General features: G+C 37.7%; 1 protein-coding gene across 16 annotated transcripts in view; it reads right to left on the reverse strand.

Moving 5' to 3' along the window:
• The window catches only part of MSRB3 (methionine sulfoxide reductase B3), a 184,283-nt gene that overhangs the window by 99,186 nt on the left and 62,530 nt on the right, over positions 1–22,567 (reverse strand). The window lies entirely within an intron of this gene.

Raw genomic sequence — 22,567 nt, forward strand, 5'->3', positions numbered from 1 at the left:
TATGTAGAATTGTGTCTATTAGTAATTTCCAAAAAAAGTTTTTGCCCAATAAGGAAGTAAAAAAAATCCCCATCACATTGTGTAAACTCCCACCTTCCACCTTCCAGATTGTTGTGCATCACTTTATAAAGTTATCTGTGAAGCACTGAAGTAAGTGCCAAACAAGTAAAAGATCTGTCAGAAAAGATCTAATCCCACAGCAAAAAATGACACATTAACCACTTTCTTGGTGAACTTCTTAAAAACATTTGATGTCAAAGCTATTGTTTCTGGCCAGATGAATCAAATGATAAAACTTTCGGTTGTATGGTTTACTCAGACTAGCCTAGCAAATCATCTAGAAAGATTAAACACTAAAAAGATGTGTCTTGTGTGGTCAGTAAGTTTACATTCCATTAAACCCCCCAAGCAAAAATAATACGAAAGACAAAGATTCAATACCAAGAAGCTTTCCTTTGAGTCCGGAAACCATGAACTGAAGTTTACTAGAAGATCTGAATTTTCATTCAGTCATAGTCAAGAGTATTTATGGAGTGCTCACTATGTGCAAAGCACTCTATTTGAAGGAAGAGGTCTCGTTTAAAGTAGCCATAATTCAGCCCATAAAGCCCTTTATAGCTAAAGATCAACAGTTGGAACCTCAAGCAGGAGCAAGTGCGTAGCTGGTTCATACTGAAGGATGCAAATGTAATTTGGTCAGTGCTGCTCAGTTTAAGTTGAATGGGCCTTTGCAGTTTGTGTAAATTCCACTTTCTGGGTGGTCTTCCAGAGCAATCTCAAAGAGGGCACACCACAGAGGTACTGGAGTTAATTTATGCTTATGTAGACTATGAGTCATGCAACAGCCATTAACACTATATACTTAAGTGAGTACATAGAAGTAAAATGTGCAAATCTCCAGCAACATAAGGCCGACTTTCCTTAGGGCAAAAAAATAATTGCAACTGGAATGACCACTAAAAAACAAATCTAGACACAAACGAACAAAAGTATAGTTTGTTCCAAGTACAATACGAGATAATAAAGACAGAAATAGCAGAAGGAATCTTAGGTTACAGCCAGCTAATCCATGATCATGAAATAAAGGAATAATAAGTCAACGTCTGTTTTGATGTTGACTCTCCCTTCCTTTGTCCACTCACTGGTGGTGGCGCAATGCAGTAAGTGTTCAAAGAGTGGAAACAACAGCAACAGTAATAAGAACTGCCATGAGTGGAGCTCTGACTCCACGGCAAGCATGGTTAACACTTACACACAAGCAAAGAACCCAGCTACTCCCCAAAATTAAACACTAAAAACTTATCTCATAGATGGATATTAATCTAAAATTTTTTATTTTACTTCTTGCCCAGAAATAGAAGGGGAAAAGTTAATCTTTTCTAAAGTTTATTCTACCTGTTCTTTAAATCTTTTTCCCTTGTTTCTAATACCTTAAATAGATCCCACTTTACAACTTTATGCAATTTATAAAAAAAAAAAAAATTTCCCTTCAGTTTGTTTTCCATCCAGTCACAAGAGATTGGCCTCAAATTCCTATTTTAACTATAATGACACAGCTATGATGACTGTGTTTTGGGGGATTATTCCAACTTCAAAAATTTTGCTGTATCTCCACGTCAGCTTGTGGTTTGAAAACACCAGATTGCATCCTAAAATCTTCACAATCTTCTTTTCATTACCAGGTCTACCAAACTTGTTTTCTAATACCACCAAACCCCAAGGGAACTCTCCTCAATACTCTGTAATGGCCTACATGGGACAAGAATCTTTAAAAAGTAGAGTGGACATTGGTGTGTGTGTGTATATATGTACATACATACATATATATACATATATGATTCACTTTGCCGTACACCTGAAACTAACACACCAAGAATTTTTTTTTTTTAATTGCCAAACCCAATGACTAATTCGTATTCTTCTGAGTCTCAGCACTACTTCACAGTCTAGTTCATGTCTCCTATAATATCTATATATCCAACTTTGGCCTGCATACTAAACTTAAACATCTTCTTATCTACTTTGGCATTTCCCTGTGTGTGTTATCAGTAATGTTGGCCTCACTGTAAGTTTCTCAATTAAGAAAAGATTTCGTGGTCAGAAGTTTTCAAAAAATACTACATACAACATTCTACTCCTAAAGCTCTACAATGAACACGAGTGAATTGAGCACTCCTTGATTTTTATAGTAAAGCAACCATTTGACTCATTTTCACTCAGTGTTTTCCAATAAGCAATCTTGTTTCACTCATCAAAAGAACTCTTTTAAAAATTTTTTTCATTGAACACATTAACATATCGTGGAGCTCCTATAATGTAGGAATAGTATTCTGATTAAACAGATACTCTGTAGAACATACTTTGGGGAATACTGATGCACCTGAAATTATAGATTAAAACCTGAAATCCATCATGCTTCCAAAACTGCATTCATCATCTTTCTTCCCAAGCCAGGTGTTAAACATCAAATTAATCTTTCAGTTCAGTTCAGTTCAGTTGCTCAGTCCTGTCCGACTCTGCGACCCCATGAATCGCGGCACACCAGGCCTCCCTGTCCATCATCAACTCCCGGAGTTCACTCAGACTCACGTCCATCAAGTCAGTGATGCCATCCAGCCATCTCATCTTCTGTCGTCCCCTTCTCCTCCTGCCCCCAATCCCTCCCAGCATCAGAGTCTTTTCCAATGAGTCAACTCTTCGCATGAGGTGGCCAAAGTACTGGAGTTTCAGCTTTAGCATCATTCCTTCCAAGGAAATCCCAGGGCTGATCTCCTTCAGAATGGACTGGTTGGATCTCCTTGCAGTCCAAGGGTCTCTCAAGAGTCTTCTCCAACACCACAGTTCAAAAGCATCAATTCTTCGGCGCTCAGCTTTCTTCACAGTCCAACTCTCACATCCATACATGACCACTGGAAAAACCATAGCCTTGACTAGATGACCTTTGTTGGCAAAGTAATGTCTCTGCTTTTCAATATGCTATCTAGGTTGGTTATAACTTTTCTTCCAAGGAGTAAGCGTCTTTTAATTTCATGGCTGCAATCACCATCTGCAGTGATTTTGGAGCCCCAAAAAATAAAGTCTGACACTGTTTCCACTGTTTCCCCATCTATTTCCCATGAAGTGATGGGACTGGATGCCATGCTCTTCGTTTTCTGAATGTTGAGCTTTAAGCCAACTTTTTCACTCTCCACTTTCACTTTCATCAAGAGGCTTTTGAGTTCCTCTTCACTTTCTGCCATAAGGGTGGTATCATCTGCATATCTGAGGTGATTGATATTTCTCCTGGCAATCTTGATTCCAGCTTGTGTTTCTTCCAGTGCAGCATTTCTCATGATGTACTCTGCATATAAGTTAAATAAGCAGGGTGACAATATACAGCCTTGACGTACTCCTTTTCCTATTTGGAACCAGTTTGTTGTTCCATGTCCAGTTCTAACTGTTGCTTCCTGACCTGCATACAGGTTTCTCAAGAGGCAGATCAGGTGGTCTGGTATTCCCATCTCTTTCAGAATTGTCCACAGTTTATTGTGATCCACACAGTCAAAGGCTTTGGCATAGTCAATAAAGTAGAAATAGATGTTTTTCTGGAACTCTCTTGCTTTTTTGATGATCCAGTGGATGTTAGCAATTTGATCTCTGGTTCCTCTGCCTTTTCTAAAACCAGCTTGAACATCTGGAAGTTCACGGTTCACATATTGCTGAAGCCTGGCTTGGAGAATTTTGAGCATTACTTTACTAGTGTGTGAGATGAGTGCAATTGTGCGGTAGTTTAACAGCTAAAGACTTTCACCAATCTCACAATTCAGACAGTTGATAAATCTTTTCAGCTCTTACTGTCTGTTGTCTGTAGTGTTTTTTCCCTCCCTTACATCATCCTATTGATGTCACCCTAAGGGAAATCTTTTACCAAGCGTAAGAATAAGAGGAGAGCTTTAAAAAAAATAATCCAGGCTCCATCGCAAACTTGTTAAATCAGAATTTTGAGGAGAGAGGCTTGGAATCTGTGCTTTTAATGGACAGCCAGATTTGCAAATTGCTAAATTAGACCATGGGTTTCCCTGTTAGCTCAGCTGGTAAAGAATTTGCCTGCAATGCAGGAGACCTGGGTTCCATTTCCATCCCTGGGTTGGGAAGATCTCCAGGAGAAGGGAATGGCAACCCACTCCAGTATTCTTGCCTGGAAAATTCCATGGACAGAGGAACGTGGAGGGCTATTGACAGAGGAACCTGGTGGACTATCGTCCATGGGGTTGCAAAGAGTCAGACATGACTGAGCAACTTAACAAACACACACACAAAGTAGACCATGGGCTTCCCAGATAGCACTAGCGGTAAAGAATCTGCCTGCCAATGCAGGAGACATAAGAGACATGGGTTCGATCCCTAGGTTGGGAATATCCCCTGGAGGAGGGCAAGGCAACCCACTCCAGTATTCTTGCCTGGAGGACCCCATGGACAGAGGAGCCTGGTGGGCTACAGTCCATAGGGTCACAAAGAGTAAGACATGACTAAAGTGACTTAGCATGCACATGCATGCAAAGTAGACCAATAACTTTCCATGACTCTTACCCTCTGCCTAAACTAAGCATTTTTCAGTTCTCTCCCCTCATCTCTTCAAGTGACATGATTTGAGTCTTGTAACCATCAATAATCTCAGATATGCAGATGACACCACCCTTATAGCAGAAAGTAAAGAGAAACTAAAGACTCTCTTGTTGAAAGTGAAAGAGGAGAGTGAAAAAGTTGGCTTAAAACTCAACATTCTGAAAACTAAGATCATGGCATCTGGTCCCATCACTTCATGGGAAATAGATGGGGAAACAATGGAAACAGTGACAAGGCTTTATTTTGGGGGGCTCCAAAATCATTGAAGATGCTAACTGCAAGCCATGAAATTAAAAGACGCTTACTCCTTGGAAGAAAAGTTATGACCAACGTAGACAGCATATTAAAAAGCAGAGATATTACTTTGCCAACAAAGGTCCATCTAATCAAAGCTATGGTTTTTCTAGTGGTCATGTATGGATGTGAGAGTTGGACTACAACAAAAGGTGAATGCCGAAGAATTGATGCTTTTGTGGTGTTGAAGAAGACTCTTGAGAGTCCCTTGGACTGCAAGGAGATCCAACCAGTCCATCCTAAAGGAAATCAGTCCTGAATATCCACTGGAAGGACTGATGCTGAAGCTGAAACTCCAATACTTTGGCCACCTGATGTGAAGAACTGACTCATTGGAAAAGAGCCTGATGCCAGAAAAGATTGAAGGCAGGAGGAGAAGGGGATGACAGAGGATGAGATGGTTGGATGGCATCACCGACTCAATGGACATGGGTTTGGGTAAACCCTGGGAGTTGGTGATGGACAGGGAAGCCTGGCGTGCTGCAGTCCCTGGGGTCGCAAAGAGTTGGACATGACTGAGCGACTAAACTGAACTGAACCACCAGTTGCTCTTCTCTGAATGTGGTCCATTTTGTCTATAAACCTTTTAAAGCAAGAGTTTTATACTGAACCACAGAGTATAGTCTGGCCAACTTGTGAGATAATGGGACTCAGTTCAGTTCAGTTGTTCAGTCGTGTTTGGCTCTTTGCAACCCCATGAATCACAGCACGCCAGGCCTCCCTGTCCATCACCAACTCCCGGAGTTCACTCAGACTCACGTCCATCGAGTCAGTGATGCCATCCAGCCATCTCATCCTCTGTCATCCCCTTCTCCTCCCACCCCCAATCCCTCCCAGCATCAGAGTCTTTTCCAATGAGTCAACTCTTCGCATGAGGTGGCCAAAGTACTGGAGTTTCAGCTTTAGCATCATTCCTTCCAAGGAAATCCCAGGGCTGATCTCCTTCAGAATGGACTGGTTGGATCTCCTGCAGTCCAAGGGACTTTCAAGAGTCTTCTCCAACATCACAGTTCAAAAGCATCAATTCTTCGGCGCTCAGCTTTCTTCACAGTCCAACTCTCCCATCCATACATGACTACTGGAAAAACCATAGCCTTGACTAGACGGACCTTTGTTGGCAAAGTAACGTCTCTGCTTTTCAATATGCTATCTAGGTTGGTCATATCTTTTCTTCCAAGGAGTAAGCGTCTTTTAATTTCATGGCTGCAATCACCATCTGCAGTGATTTTGGAGCCCCCAAAAATAAAGTCTGACACTGTTTCCCCATCTATTTCCCATGAAGTGATGGGACTAGACGCCATGATCTTTGTTTTCTGAATGTTGAGCTTTAAGCCAACTTTTTCACTCTCCACTTTAATGGGACTATCAATTATCTATTGTCTCCTGCATTTCTCTAGATCTGCCTTTATGCTGGACAAGTACAATCATCTCCATGCTCTGCAGCAAATTGCTACTTGTTAGAATCAACTCTGATCTGTAATAACTACCAGAATATGAATCACCCAGCAAACAGATATAACTTTGGAGAATTTTAAAGCATGACTTACCTAAAAACCTTCTGATCTCTGTTCTAAATTAAGTGGCATGCCTCCGTTTCTCTACTGAACTTTAGGTCTGAAAGCCACAATTTATGTCAATCCTTATAATATTTTCAAATCAGTGCTCCACATTTACAGACTGTTTTTTCCACTTATAAAACATTTCAACATTATTTACTTAATCCCCTCAAAAGTTCTTGTGACATGGGTCTTATCCTCATCTTACAAATGAGGAAATTAAGGCTCAAAGAGGTTAAGTAGCTTATTCAAAATCACACACAGTAAGTGAGGAAAGTTGTGACTTTAACCTCGTGTCTTGCACTTTAATCATACCTTTCTCCACTTTAAAATCCAAGTATAGTCACTTGGTCATCACCAGAAAATTAGCACCAATTAACACCAGAGTGTGATAGCTACCAGATGGAAGCAAAAAGAGCCATCACCTAGAATCTGGGGAGGCATTATAACATAATACAGGAGCTAAGGAGTGGTCTCTTTGGGGTAAGGCAGCCCTGAACTGGGGTCCTAGCTCCATCTCTGACTGCTAGTGTTACCTTGAGTAAATTACATGTCCTTTGTGAGCTTTAATTTTCTGTTTCAGTTACAAAGAATAAAGGGGATAATTTTCTTTAAAGGGCTTACTGTAATGTTGGCAGGTGGTAAGACTTCATTCTTTTTTTTTTTAATTTTTAAAACCCTAAATCAAACACAATAAACAGTTTACTGAAATAAATCTGTTCAGGAATAAATACAAACCTTCTGACTTTGGTGTTCCATCCTTCATCAGTTACCTCCAGATGTCTAGAAATAGGGCTATGTGAAGACGATGGGAAGATGGAAGACAGTCACAAGGAGGGAGAGAGTTTGAAATGATGCTTGAAGTGGAAGCCCAGAGAAGGTATGCAAATAAAGGTTAGAGCTAAGTGTAAGCTCTCAGTGACTGCCTCCCCTTGGTTATCATCACCACCAATCACTTAGGGATAGAAGAGAGAGAAAAAAGAAGCAACAACTTACAAAAGAAGGCCGTAAGTCAATATCCACTTGAGATGGGAATAAATTATTAAATGGACATACTTTATATTAAACTTATAATTTAATCACATTCATACAGAATGTGAAATGACATTCCACTTCATTCTTTCAAATTATCACTGGAAAAAGGTAAACTTGGAAATAAAAAGATAACTAGTAAGGACCTACTGTATACCACAGGGAACTCTACTCAATACTCAGTAATGGCCTAGGTGGGAAAAGACTCTAAAAAGAAAGTGGGTATATGTATATGTATAACTGATGCACTTCGCTGTACAGCAAAAACTAACACAATATTGGCAATCAACTATACTCCAATAAAAGCTTTCTAAAGGATAAAGGTTAAAAAAAGAAAAATCATCAAACCTATGTTCAACAGACATAAATAAATAAATAAATTGGTGTTTGTAACATTGAGTAAAGGTAATATTAAAATAATATTTTTCTTATTGCTCCCCCCAAAATATGTATCTTTTTAAAAGAATTAAAAGAGTAGATAAGCACACAAAAAAGTCACCTACAATCCAACCACACAGATAACTACTGTTAACATTTAGTATATAGCCTTCTAAACTATTTTCATATATATGGAAATATATGTATTTTACAAACATGGGGTCATATATAATTATTGATTGTAAACTTCTAAGTTTGTTTAAACTTCTTTCCAGATCACCAAATATTGTTTTGCAATACTAGTTGAAATGCCATACACATTTTCCCAGATACTTCATTTAGTTAGCCCCCTATTTTAGATATTTTAAGTATTTCTTTTTTTACTACCACAAAAAGAGTGATTAAAAGCATTCTTGTAGCTATATCATTGTGCATAAACATGACTGTCCAGCATTAATTCCTAGAAGTGTATTTGCTAGATTAATGGCATGCAGACTACAAAGACTTTTGACATAACTTATTAAACTGTCCAGAAAGTTACTAGCAGTGCTAATTTCCCAGACCTTGACCATCACTGGATTTGATGATACTTGAAATGTTCACTAATTTTATATATAAAAAACTATTCCTCCTTTTATTCCTTTTTAAAAATTACTAACAAGTGAATAATTTTTGCCTATACTTATTACCTATATTTCTTATTTTGAAAAATATCTGTTTATATCTTCTGCCCATCTTTTCAATGTTTGTCTTTCTTAATTGATTTGAATATTAATTTTCTATTTGTCACATGGATTGTCTATATAATTTTTTCCAGTTTGTTTACCAGTTTTTAAAGTATTATTTTGATTTATAGAAATGTAAAATATTTAGGTAATCTAACTTAATATTATATACTTTTTCTTTTTGATTTCTGCTTTGGGAATCTTGTTTAGAAAAGCTTACTTCACCCAAATGTTATACCAATTTCCTACTTACAGTTTCCCCTAGAACTTGTATGGTCTTACTACTAATATTTAAAGTTTTTATTCATCATAGACTTCATTGGATAAGATATATTTATAAGATACTGGGTTGTAAGATATTGAGGGTGGGAGTCTAAATTTAGTTTTTAAATACTTTGTTGGTTGCCCCAACACTATTTATATATGTATTTCATTGATTCTATTTGGCACTTTTTATTCCATACATGTTAACATCTCTGAAACCTGAATGTGTCTGTAATAAACATTTCACAACCTACTTGGCAAGTTTTTTCTTTTCTTAGTGCTACTTGAAATAATAATAAATCCTTTAATTAAGGGCTTCTTAGATTTGACAATCATAGTATTTCCTTCTAATATTTCACTAAGTGTTTCTTTTTTAATTAAAGAATGCACTTGGAATTTTATAAAAATCTCTCCTGGGAATATACTAAAAATTTCCATAAGCTATTCTGGTACTGAACTATTCATACATTCCTAAGCTAAGCCCTACTTTACCATGGCATATTACTCACTCAACACAGTGTTGGTCCTTATATCTACTTTCATAAATAAGATCAGTCTATAGTTTTCCTTTGTAATGTCTCTGTCACATCTTGGTTTTAGAGGTATGTTCAGTTCAGTTCAGTTGCTCAGTCGTGTCCGACTCTTTGAGACCCCATGAATCGCAGCACGCCAGGCCTCCCTGTCCATCACCAACTCCCGGAGTTCACCCAAACTCATGTGCATCGAGTCGGTGATGCCATCCAGCCATCTCATCCTCCACCATCCCCTTCTCCTCCTGCCCCCAATCCCAGAGGTATGTTACCTTTGTCAAAGAAGTTGATAAGCTTTCTTCTATTTTCTGTGATTGACACAGTTTATACTAGCATAGGGATAATTTTTTTTTCTGTAAAAGTCTAAGCTGGTTTGTGATAACTCTTGATTGGTTATAGAGTTACTGGTCAATTCATTTATAATTCTTCTTTAGTCAAATTTTTTATTTTTAGAAAACTATGCTGAGATTTTAAATTCATGAGAATAGGGTTTTACATAGTATTCTCTTACATTTTCTGTATCTGATTTTATCCCATTTTCATTCCTAGTGTTTTGACATTCCTATGTTCCTTTCTTGTTTCTTTTCTATTTGGCTTGATAGAAATAGTTCTCTTCATTGGTCTTTTCAAAGATCAACTTTTTGGATTTACTTAATTCTAATATTTTATTTTTCAAGTTAATTTATCTAAGTGCTTTTAATATCTTCTGTTTGCCTCTGATTTTCCACCTGATTGCCTATGATGTGCCTAGATGTGGCTTTCTTTAAATTCATCCTGCTTCAGTTTTGTAGCATTGTTTGAATCTGTGACCTGAGTTTTTTCCTCAGTTTGAGAAAATTCTTGACTATCATGTCCTTCAAATGTTGCTTCTTTCCCATTATCTTTTTCTTCCCTTTCTGTGGTTCTAATATATTTGGAAAAGACTCTGATGCTGGGAGGGATTGGGGGCAGGAGGAGAAGGGGACGACAGAGGATGAGATGGTTGGATGGCATCACTGACTCCATGGACAAGAGTTTGGGTGAACTCCGGGAGTTGGTGACGGACAGGGAGGCCTGGCGTGCTGAATTCATGGGGTCGCAAAGAGTCGGAAACGACTGAGCAACTGAACTGAACTGAACTGAATATATTAAACCTGAAACTGTGTATCTTATATTACCTTACCAATACCTTTTCATATTTCTAGCTCTCTTGGCTTGTCTGAATCTATCTACTTACCTGTTTTCTGTTCATTAGCCCTGCATTCTTCTATGTCTCATACGATATTAAATTCATCTCATGTGTTTCTATTTCAGTTATTGCATTTTCAGACCTAGAACTATTTTATTCTTAACAACAGATTTCTGTTCTCTGGTGAAATTCTCCATCTTGCAATCTATTTTCATAAATATATTAATCACAGTTATTTTAAATCTGTGCCTGATGACTTGACTATCTGGATATCTGAGCCATTTACAGACCTGTTTCTTCTGTCAGTTTATTTCCCTTGGTCCTTTACTTTGGTATGCCTGGCAATTTTTGATGAATGCCAGACATTGTGTATGAAAAATTGGACTCTGAATGATGATGATGTAATCTTCTACAGAGGGTTTATCCTATTCTCTGATAGGCAGCTGGAATGGGGTGGGGAAGGGGGAAAGATTAACTTAATCTAATCAGGGACTGAACTCAGTTGGGGTTGGGTTGCAGTTTTTGATAAATTTGGTCTACCTTTGATTTGTCCCCATTATACTGGTGTGCTAAAGCTCAAAAAAGACTATTGTTATAATTTTTAAAACTTTGGGATATAGTTGCTGAACATAAACAATATTAAAAACCAATTATATAAATTTAGAATTAAATTATAAACAAAGATAATACATATTCAAAATTCACCTCTTCTAAATTTTCAACTAAATTTAACTATTGTTCTATGCTATTTACATCTGTGTATTTGTATTATAAAAATACTGTATAATGATGTTACTACACATCTCTTGTCAACTCCACATTCAGTAATATGAGAGTTGTAACTTGAAATAGCCTAAGGTGGAAGTATCTGCACCACAAGAATCAGCAAGCCCTACCAATCAGGGTTTATCATTTTGTAGATTGTTTGGACCAGCTGTTCTCAACTGTTGGTAATTTTGGCTGCCCACCCCCACCCCAGGGTATTTGACAATTCTTGGGATTATATTTGTCATGATGGTGGGGAGGGGGTGGGAGAAAAAGAGGGACAAGAGCTACAGCTATCTGGTGGGTAGAGAATAAGGATGGCCTAAACATCCAAAAATGTATAGGGCAGCCCCCTATGACCAGATATTATCCAGCCCAAACATCAATAGTACTAAGGCTAAGAAATCCTAGTCTCCTGGCATTTCTGCTTCTAAACATCTGGAATCTTTACCTTTCTCCCATTGCCTAGAACTGGCAAACGCCTTTGAGGAAAGAAGTGAGCATTTTATCCCAGTTTATTTTGTTGTTCCTACTGTAATTTTTCTAGTGTTTTGCGTCACTATTTAGTTCAGTTGTTTTTAATCCTTCTTATATTTAGTAAACATGTTTGACTACATTTGATATCACTTTTGGTAGCTGACCTGGTCTATTTTCACTTTCTGCTCTTTTCAGTGTTCCTTGTAAAAGGTCCCAGCCATGTCCATCTCTGCCTTAGTTGGAATAGGTGCATCTTTGCAGTTGCAAGCAGTGCTACTGTTGAAAGAAGCATCCACTAAAATTAAGTTCCCTGAGAGGTCTCTAGATGTTAGCTTGAAAAGTGCGGCAGGGGGTAACAATTTAGAGACTCCACGTTTTTATTTATACTTCTACCATTCCAGTATCAACTTGAATCATTTAACTCTGCTGTTACTCTTGATTTACTGGAACTAAAGCCATTTATTTAATAAATAATTTAAGTAGCCAGGCTATGTAGCATCTTAGCTCAGTTGGTAAAGAATCCACCTGCAGTGCAGGAGACCTGGAGTCAATCCCTGGGTTGAGAAGATCTCTGGAGAAGGGAAAGGCTACCCATTCCAGTATTCTGGCCTGGAGAATTTAATGGACTGTATAGTCCATGGGGTTGAAAAGAGTCAGACACTACTGAGCGACTTTCACTTTCATACCCCTGCACAGGGTGCAGATGTTAGCTGCAAAAGTCCTACATCATGACCTCTTCTCTCTAGAGGTTTCTAGATTTGTTAGGGACAGACTTGTAAGTAACTAATGTATTAAAACTCTCAGTTACTTCATCTAAGTTCCATTATTTGGGGAATTTAGAATCCACATTAAATTATTGGATAGAAACTGACTTAATTTTAGATTTGTATGCTACTTATATTTTACCATGTAAAATTTTAAAGCTGCAGTCTTCACAAACCTTATTTATATGTATATCTTTATATCTTTTTAAAGTATCTAAAAATTGAAAAAAAAAAAACCTTTTGACCTCGCTGCACAGCATGTGGGATCTTAGTTCCCCAAGCAGGAATTGAATCTGCACACGCTGCATTGGCAGCATGGGGAGTCCTAACCACTGGACCACCAGCGAAGTCCCTTAACTATTTTCTAAATTGAAGTATAGTTATTTTACAATGTTGTGTTAGTTTCAGATATATGGCAAAGTGTATCAGTTATACATATATGTACATATGTTTGTTCTTCAGAATCTTTTTCATTATAGGTTATTAGGACTATAGTTCCTCATGGGTCCTTACGGTTTATCTAGTTTATATATAATAGTATGTATATGTTAATCCCAAACTCCTAATTTACCTCTCCCCATCACTATCCCCTTTGGTAAACATGAATTTCTTTGCTTTCTGGGTCTGTGAGTCTATTTCTGCTTTGTAAATAAGTTCATTTGTATCTTTTTCTTAGATTCTACATGTAAGTGATATCATATGATATTCATCTTTCTCTGACTTATTTCACTTAATAATCTCTAGGTCCTCCATGTTGCTGCATATGGCATGTCATTCTTTTTATGGCTAACTAATATTCCATTGTATATATGTGCCACATCTTTATCTGTTCATCTGTCTATGGACATTTAGGTTGTTTCTATGTCTTGGCTATTGTAAACAGTGCTGTTATGAACACTGGGGTTCATGCATCTTTTCTAATTATAGTTTTGTCTGGATATATGCCCAGGAGCAGGATTGCAGGATCATATGGTAACTATTTTTAGTTTTTTGGGGAACCTCCATACTGTTTCCCACAGTGCCTTCACCAGCAGTGTAGGAGGGTGCCCTTTTCTCCACACCCTCTCCAGCATTTATTATTTGTAGACTTTGATGATGGCCAGTCTGACAGGTATGAGGTGATACCTCATTGCAGTTTTGATTTGCATTTCTCTACTGACTGCTGATATTGAGCATCTTTTCAAGTGCCTGTTGGTCATCTGTATATCTTATTTGGAAAAATGTCTATTCTTTTATCAGGTTGTTTGCCTTTTTGCAAGCCGGATGAGTTGTTCTTTATATCTTTTATAGCATGTTTATGTGTTTATTTCATTTGGTACAGAAGTACTCTCAGTTAGAAAGGGCTAATGTTATTCTTACCATTTTACAGATGAGAAAAATGAGGTGGAATGTTTAAGTAACTTGCTCACGGTTATGCAGTTAAGTCCATGCTGGAACTTCATAAAACTTTATTTCCGCTTGGTACTCTGGATAGCTTCTGCACTTTTCTTTGATAATATTATGTGGTGGGTCACTTATCCATGTATAAGACACACTGAAGACATGTATCTGAGTGAAAATTTATGCAATTCTCATTGAACTGATGACCATGTTTTGAAAAAAGTATTATTCATTTATAAGAAGAGCAGCTTTGTGGACTGCCTCAGAAGTACTGGCTAAAACTTGTACATTATAAACTGTCTTCAAATAATTTCAAAGTCTGTGAATGGGAATAACAGATGTTCATTAATTTTCTGATGTATTTTCATATAATTAGGATACATTTACATGAATTATAGTTTTAAAAGTTTTGCCTATTATGTTTCCCAATTTATTATGCATTCTAATTCACTAAGAAAAAACTAATCTATTTCTGTCTACATTGGAAAAATTAAACAACTAGGATTTAGTTAAGGAAATAGAAGGCAAGATTACCTTTCCCCATTTTTCCCCATTCCAAGATACACAGACAGTGCTGTACCCAATGTCAACTATCCAAAGATTTTATGTGTAATTATCACTTCAATTTTTCTACATGTGTCTATGTAGTTTTTAATTAGAGAAATGCAGTTACAATTATCTTTGCATATTGTCAGACTTTGAATCATGCCTTACTCTAGTTTTCAAGTTTCTCAAACTGGAGTTGTTCTTTATGTTATGCTATGCTTTTATGATTTTACTATTTATGCTTTTCTTTTGATGGTTTAATGAATCAGGTTTAATTAGTCAGAAAAACTAACAATATTTTTCTCTCCCTATCTTTGCCAGTAATTCCATGAAGTACTTTTCTTTCATTCTAGCTGTGGTCTTGCCCTGAGCTTTCAGGTGATTTGAAGACAGAACAGTAATTCTCTACATTACAGATGCTTTCCCTGTATATCATTGTATGTATGGACAAGACAGAAAGGATCAATGGGATGAGAGAAGTCAATTTGGTATTCTCTTCAAAATAATATATGAGTTATTTAGATATAACAAAAGTTTAAGTCACTACTCAGAAATCTAGTTCATTTCATAATGGTTTCACCATACTGGAGAGCTTACTTTGTTAAAGGATTTAGAATGAGGTGAAGGGCAATTCAGGTCTTTTAAATTCAAGTTAAATGTACTTTGTTAAAGGTTAAGAAACATTTGCTAGAATTATGAACAATTTCCAGCTAGAGTTCCATAAAAAGAAAGCTTGAAGTTAAATTCATGCTACTCTTCCTGGTAGAATTCCATAGTGACTGGAATGGTTTATGAGTAGATATCATATGGATAGGAAAAGAATTGGAAGAATGGAATTTGAATAGAAAGTAAGGATGAAAAACTCCTTCATTCTTCCCCTATCTCCTCCCCCTCTGTGCTCCCAACACACACACACACACACACACACACACACACCACTCTATCAGAAGAGGGAAAACTTATGTTGAAAGTCTCCTTTAGTAATAATAAATGGAATAGAATAGTTGAATAAATTGTGTGTGGTACTGAACTGGAATTTCTTCAGTGAAATGGCTTATGTTCTTAGAGAGCTGAAAAAAGGCTTAAATCTTCTAGTAGCCTGGAATAAGATTGCACAGGAGGCGCATGTGAAATGCAGCATGTGTGAACAGTTTTGCCGCAGAGTCCCATCTGAAACAGCAACATAGCTGGAGCAGTGACTCACCACACTAACATCTACTGTTAACAGACAGACGCTCTCTAGTAAAGCCTGCACTTTCTCATGTTAGAAGGAGCTTCTTAGACTGTTGTGATGGTATGATATGTTCCTCAAACTCGGTCAGGCCACTTGAATTTAACATTGTTGAATACTTGCCATATACTTGGCATTTTTCTTACACCTGTTTGGTTTTATTTTCCCCACTTTATAGGTGATGAATTTGAGGTCACACATCTGGCTTGGTATTCAATTCAACCCATCAATTGATTTCAGCCCGTGCTTGTTCTGATTGTCTGATAAAAATGAAGATATAAAGAAATTTCAAGATAGAAGGAAAGACATTTAAAAGAGCTCATGTCAGGTGGCCTCAATTTTCTCAGAAATATAGGGACAGAATTTAAAACAGAAAAGTGATAAAAAAAATTTGGAACACAGTTCCTTGAGAAACTGTAACGGGGGGTTAGTAGTGAAAATAAAATGACTTTCCAGTTTTAATAACTAGAATCCAGCCCAGAAATCCAACTGCTGCCCTACTTCTCAGATGGTAAATGGCCCGATGGCTTCCTAAACACTGGCTACATCTTCCTGCTCAGACTCCAAGGGACTTCCCTGAGGATAGCCGCCAGCCTGAAGCTGAGTTCTTCTTAATGGCCTGCCATGATGCATCTGCTTATTTTGATTCAGCCCTCCCTGATGCCGGAAAAGATTGAGGGCAGGAGGAGAACAGGACGACAGAGGGTGAGTTGGCATCATAGACTGAATGGATGTGAGCTTGGGCAAACTCCAGGAGATGGTGAAGGACAGGAAAGCCTGGCGTGCTGCAGTCCACGTAGCAGCAAAGAGTTGGACACGACTGAGCGACTGAACAAGACAACAGCCCTCCCCAGATTGGAAGAGTCTTCAATTTTCAACTTAAATACTATGACAAAGGCAGATTTTTCAAGGAATTGAGGTGTGTGTGTATGTATGTGTGTTGCATTTGTTCAAGCATGCCGAGTAAACTAATCAGATATGAGTGATCAAAATAAAATTTTAAAATTCATTTTCCTATAATTAACTTTGTTCTTTCCTAAAAGTTTGAGTATTACTGTTTTGAATCCATGTACACCATCTGTATGTTCTTCACAAGATACTTATCCTCTCAGTTTCTTCATTTATAAAATGTTTTGCTGTGAAGACTGAGTTAAATACAAAGCACTTAGAACCATAATAAGCAAGAAGTAAGTGCTATGTACTCTTGATTATTATTTACTATTATTATTATCCTCATCATTAGTGAACCTGTGTAAAATGAGCTATTAATTCAGTGCAAGGCCTTATTAGTAAACATGTAGAAAATAAAAACTGTCTTATGTGGCTCCTGAAAACCTTAAAATTATTAGGAGCTGATTAATATGGTTAACATTGAGGTTTATTAGCTGACAAGGAAAAACGTTCCCACTGAAGCTACTAAACCCCTGTTTTCTTTTCTTTTCAGCTCCAGAAATCTATCTTGTGAACTGTTCTGGCTTAATTCCCATTTTCATCATGCGTTTGTCTTATTCAAAGTCTTTCCACAGTCTATCTCACAAACTTCAGACATGCCTCTGATCAACAAACAAATATTTGGTGGCTATTTTATGCCAGAGGCTAGAGATATAAATAGATATAAATAGCGCTTCCCTTGTAGTTCAGTTGGTAAAGATCTGTCTGCAACACAGGAGACCCAGGTTTAATCCCTGGGTTGGGAAGATCCTCTGGGAAAGGAAATGGCAACCTCCTCCAGTATTCTTGCCTGGAGAATCCCATGGACAGAGAAGCCTGGCGGGCTACAGTCCACAGGGTCGCAAGAGTCAGACACAACTTAGCGACTAAACCACCAGAGATATAAATACGACTAAGGCATGGCCTTGCAACTGTGGAGTTTACTTACTAGTGAGCAGACAGGCACATAAACAGATAATTACAAAACAAAGTGGGACTTCCCAGGTGGCGCTAGTGGTAGAGAACCCGCCTGCCAATGCAAGAGACCTGAGACACAGATTCAATCCCTGGGTCAGGAAGATCCCCCGGAGGAGGGCATGGCAACCCACACCAGGATTCTTGCCTTGGAGAATCCCACGGACAGTGGAGCCTGGAGGACTTCAGTCCACGGGGTTGCAAAGAGTCGGACACGACTGAACAACTTAGCATGCACTCACGCACAGAACAAAGCAGAAAGTGCAATGAAGGAAATGCATGCATACAAGGTGCTATGGGAGCAGAGATGAAGAACACCAGAGTTCACCCTGGAAGGCTCAGATTTGGCTTCTGGAGGAAAGGATGCCAAGGCTTAAAGAATTTCAAGCAGAAACTTAAAAGGCTTCGCTGGGATCCCAAGGCTTCCTTATTTGCTCCTTTTAACCCTCTAGACATTTCACCATTACTCCCAACATAACTCACCTCCCAACTCCTTCTGCACCAGTCTCAGAACTGTTTCCTTGAAAAACCCAGTTTTGATCCTATCTCTAATTCCTTACCTCGTATGGCATTCTCTATCAGATGTTCTCTGCCTGGTGGTGTGTTCTCATCTCCTGCATGAAAACAGACCCTACTGGAATACAGTCACATACTCTCCTATTACTCACGAAAGCACTTCAAACAGGTATGTGCAGATTAATGTTGTTTCTCCACAGTTTGTCATTATTTATTGTTTATCATATCACACCAACAAAACTATAAATACATTAAGGAAAAAAAGTGTTCACAAATTTATTTTGTTTCACAATACCTGGCAAAGTGTGAGCAAAATCCAAGATGTCAAAAATACTTTCTGAATTAAATTATTTCACCAATGCCTTTTATGGTTTATCTGATGTGCAATAAATTCATTTTATGAAAATTTAGAAGTTCAAATAGCCAGAGAAGAGAACATTCTTACTTCTGTCAGTTAATTTACTAACTGAAAGTCAGTAGTACTATATGAGAAATAAACTTAGCTTGGTAGAATTTGTGAATGTGAAGAAAACGTGAACCATGGAATAAATTACGCAGTTGGTTTATAAAGCAGCCTGTGAATAACGTTCTTGTACTTGGTAAGCAGTAAAAAAGCAGTATATTGTTGAGAGGGAATGTACTTAGGGGAGAGTACAAGTTTTGAATGGCCTTTTATGTAAGGAAGTATTTTATATATACATATATATATCAGTCAAGTAAATGAAGAGAATTATACATATATGTGAATGTGGGCACATACACACACAAAATGAGTGTGAGTAAGGTAACAGAAATGGCAGTTGGAAAAACAACCTTTTCATACTGCTAATGATTTTAAACTCAGCACTTCCTTCTTATTACTTTTATTTATCTGTTTTCCTCCCACTGTTTTTTGTCCTATTGTTCCTCTATTTAGTCTTTTCTGCCGAATTTTCTCTCCTCACTCCCTCCTAACAAACAAAACCTCCACACACTTTCTCATTCACACTCATACTAACCCAAGTTAATTGTTCCCACACTTTGTGTTCAAAGTATGAAACCAGCTATATCAAGAGGGGGTCTGACAGTGAAGCCATTAATTCACTAGACTACTGAGTGGCTTTCAAACTTTTGCTCACGAATCCCTAAAAGAATTTTGAATAAAACAGAGACTCTGTGCCAGTTATCAATACATTGCCTCTCACCTCTAAATGTATCTTCCTCACCTGCTTTGCTAAAATGGAGCTGGGACCTTTAAATATTTTTTTTTATTTGTCAGCCAACACAATATTAAACTTTGTCAGTAGAGGACACAGGAGAAGGATACAGGAGAAGGAGGTTTTTCCTTCTTGGTTTCAGTATGCTTTCCAAACAGGCTCCTGCAGAGCCCGCTGCCTCCCTGGCATGTGGCTCACGTGGTGCATGGAGTGTCCCGTATTTGCAGGCCCTAGCAATGGGGACAGCTTCCCCAGCACCCAACTCCCTGGTATACACAGCCTCTCTGGTTGCCGACACTTTGAGCCACGCTGCTTCTCTGGCGATGGCTCCTGTGACTCCAGTATCTCCTCTGCAGCAAGGTGCTGGTTTCAGGGCACGGGGATGAGCAGCGCCTGGTGGCCAGCAGCCTGCCCTGGCACCTCCCTCAGGTAGTTTTGGAGTGGAGGGCCCCCAGTGAGACACTTCCCTGCAAAGAGCTTTCCCCAGCACCCCAGAAAGGAGGTATCCAGTAAATTCCAGGAGGCAGATTCCCAGAAAGTTGCACCATCGTAGCCCCATAGTGACTCCTGGGCCATTAGCCCCTGGAAACAGGGGCAGTTTGCAGGGGAAGCTTTCCCTTGAGGTCTGTCTCAGCCCTAGGGGTCATGGTCACTTCCTGTATTTGCTGTCTCTACATTCTTCAGAATTTCTATTTGCTTCTTACCTACCAATCCCTCATCACCACCATTCTCTGTCACATGTAGTCATTCTCTGTATTAGACTTTCCTGTTCAAATTATTGTGTGGCTTCTGTATCCAGATTGGGTGCTGACTGATACACACTTCCTCATACATTTTAATGTGATAGCTAAAATTTCTTACCAAGAAGTTAAATAATTGAAAAAAGATAAATTATCTGGTGTTCTGAATATAGATATTCTTAAAATATATTTTTGTCAAAACCGTAGAGTGATGTATCTAGATCAGTTAATGAATGGAGAAGACTACTGTATAACCTGATTGCAAACTGTCTCAAGTAAATCGGATTTATTTCCTGTACACACATATATACACAAAGACTTTCATCTAAAAATTTTGAACAAATATGTCCGTACATGTTTTCATGACACACATCTCACTTATGACTGGTAGAACATGGATAGACAGACAGACAGATGGAGCGATAGATAACAGACAGCTGGCAGGCAGACTGAGTATCTCCAAGATGAAATACTGTTTCAATACTTTTTTTTTTTTAACCAGTTCAATACTTCTCAATGTTTTATTTTTGGTTTTTTTTTTTTTTTTGGTTTTTTGGCCTTGCTTTCAAGGGTCTTTCCAGAAGTAATGCATTCCTGAACTGTCGTTTTGCTCAATGCCTTAGAGATTTTTACCCTGTGATGATAAATCATAGTAAGCATTGGGATGGGTGGAAGCTATGCCATCCTTTGTGAAGTGGGAGAAGGGGAACCATGACAGAGGAGATTGGAAGGACGAGGTGGCAGACTACAGACTCCCTCAGTAACAGACAGCAGTTTCAAGAAAATGCTTGCATAGGGCTGAGGATCAGAAAATTGCTTCCCTCAAAGCTGTTCATGCCCTGTGGACACCCAGGGTACAAGTTTTCCAGTATGAAGAAAGCAGCGCCAGACCAAAGAACTACTGCATTCTATACTGAAGGCCAAAGAGAGATATTGTTCCCCCTAAAACTGACAAGAAACCAAGTGGGACAAGTTCAGCATTTTTTTTTTTCATGTAATGCAGACTAAAAATATTAAATTATATTCCATAAAAATTTAGAAACTAAAAGCTTTCCTTACAAGAATGCTAAAGTTTCCTTTAGAGTCAGTATCACATCAAATATGAAACTCCTGAACCCCACCAGTACCTATGGTTGAATAAAGGTCTTGCTTTTACTATTTGTGACTCAAGATGTCACATGGCTTAAATCCTTCATTTACAGTGGCTCTGTTTCTTATTTAAAACAGTGAGTTTTCCTTAGATCCACTACTTCACTGCATCATATAATAAGGAAAGAAATGAAGAATCTTAAACAAAAGCAAAGGAGATGTGGCCAATTTTTACCATTTGGGATATTAACAAGTTTAACATGTCTCGGCAACTATCTTAAGTGTTATATCAACTATTATGACACAAACTAAAGGTGTTGAAATATAAAGACGTGTGTTTTCTGAGAGGAAATGGGTGACAATTTGAAGGGCTGGTTTTTTTTAACAGAATGAATAAATACATAAGAATTCAGAACAGATTCTCAACCAATACTAATGTGCAATAAGGTTTATGCAAGTTAAGAAAGATTTTAAACTCAAAAAAATTTTTTTTAAGGAAACTACTGTTTCCTGTTATTTCTGGAAAATCTGTAAATGCTAGTGTTTTCAAAAGGAAACATTTGCGAGGAGATATTAAGTATGTTTTACAAGCTACACATATCAGATTCTTGTTTGTGCATTTCCCCTAAGAAATTTGTAATTCTGTTTTAAATAAATGACACTTACTCGCAGTTAAAGTTTCTTTTTATTCCCTAAATCAGCATCTCCATGGGGAGTATGGGGCTCCTAGGATTTTTTTCTTCCTAAATAAATACATTTTTAATAAAGAGTTTTCTTTCTTGGATAACATCCATAATCTCTAGAATACAATGTCTGACTTAACTATTCCATTAAAAAAAAAAAATCTATGTACTGCCTGTTTTATAGTAATCTATTGGGATCTTTAAAATAAAAGATTTTCGATCAATGCAAAACTTTAAACTCAGAGTATGTAATTTACTTACATATGTATAAATATTTGTTATAATTCCCACTTGACTGTCAATAAAGGTATTGCCCTTTACTGCAGAAGTGTGAATAATCCAGTTGGTGGATAATATTCAATCTGAAGGATGCATGTAAAGAACTTCCAATACGGTCCAATAAATAAATTTAGGGCCATCACTTGGTGATAGAAAAATAAATAAATATAGACATTTTTATGTTCACCAAAATCTCTTTCATAGCTCTGCTAAGCACCTTGGTTACTGAGATGAACAGGTTAATGCTAGGTATTTTAAAAGATTCGAGTAACAAGAAATCAGCCAAACTGATTTCTACCAAACTGGTAATTTATTATGAAAGCCAATAATTACTTTGTTTTGTGGTGGGGGGGCAGGGAGTAGAAAAATTAGAAATAAGAAAATTTAGGAATGGGAAGATCGAATGTGAACAGGCAAAATCAAGCTCGTTACCATCTGTGATTT

This window comes from Bos grunniens, chromosome 5 (genome assembly GCF_055505025.1).
Source record: "Bos grunniens cultivar Pamir isolate PY7600 chromosome 5, Bosgru_T2T1.0, whole genome shotgun sequence".
NCBI lineage: Eukaryota > Metazoa > Chordata > Mammalia > Artiodactyla > Bovidae > Bos > Bos grunniens.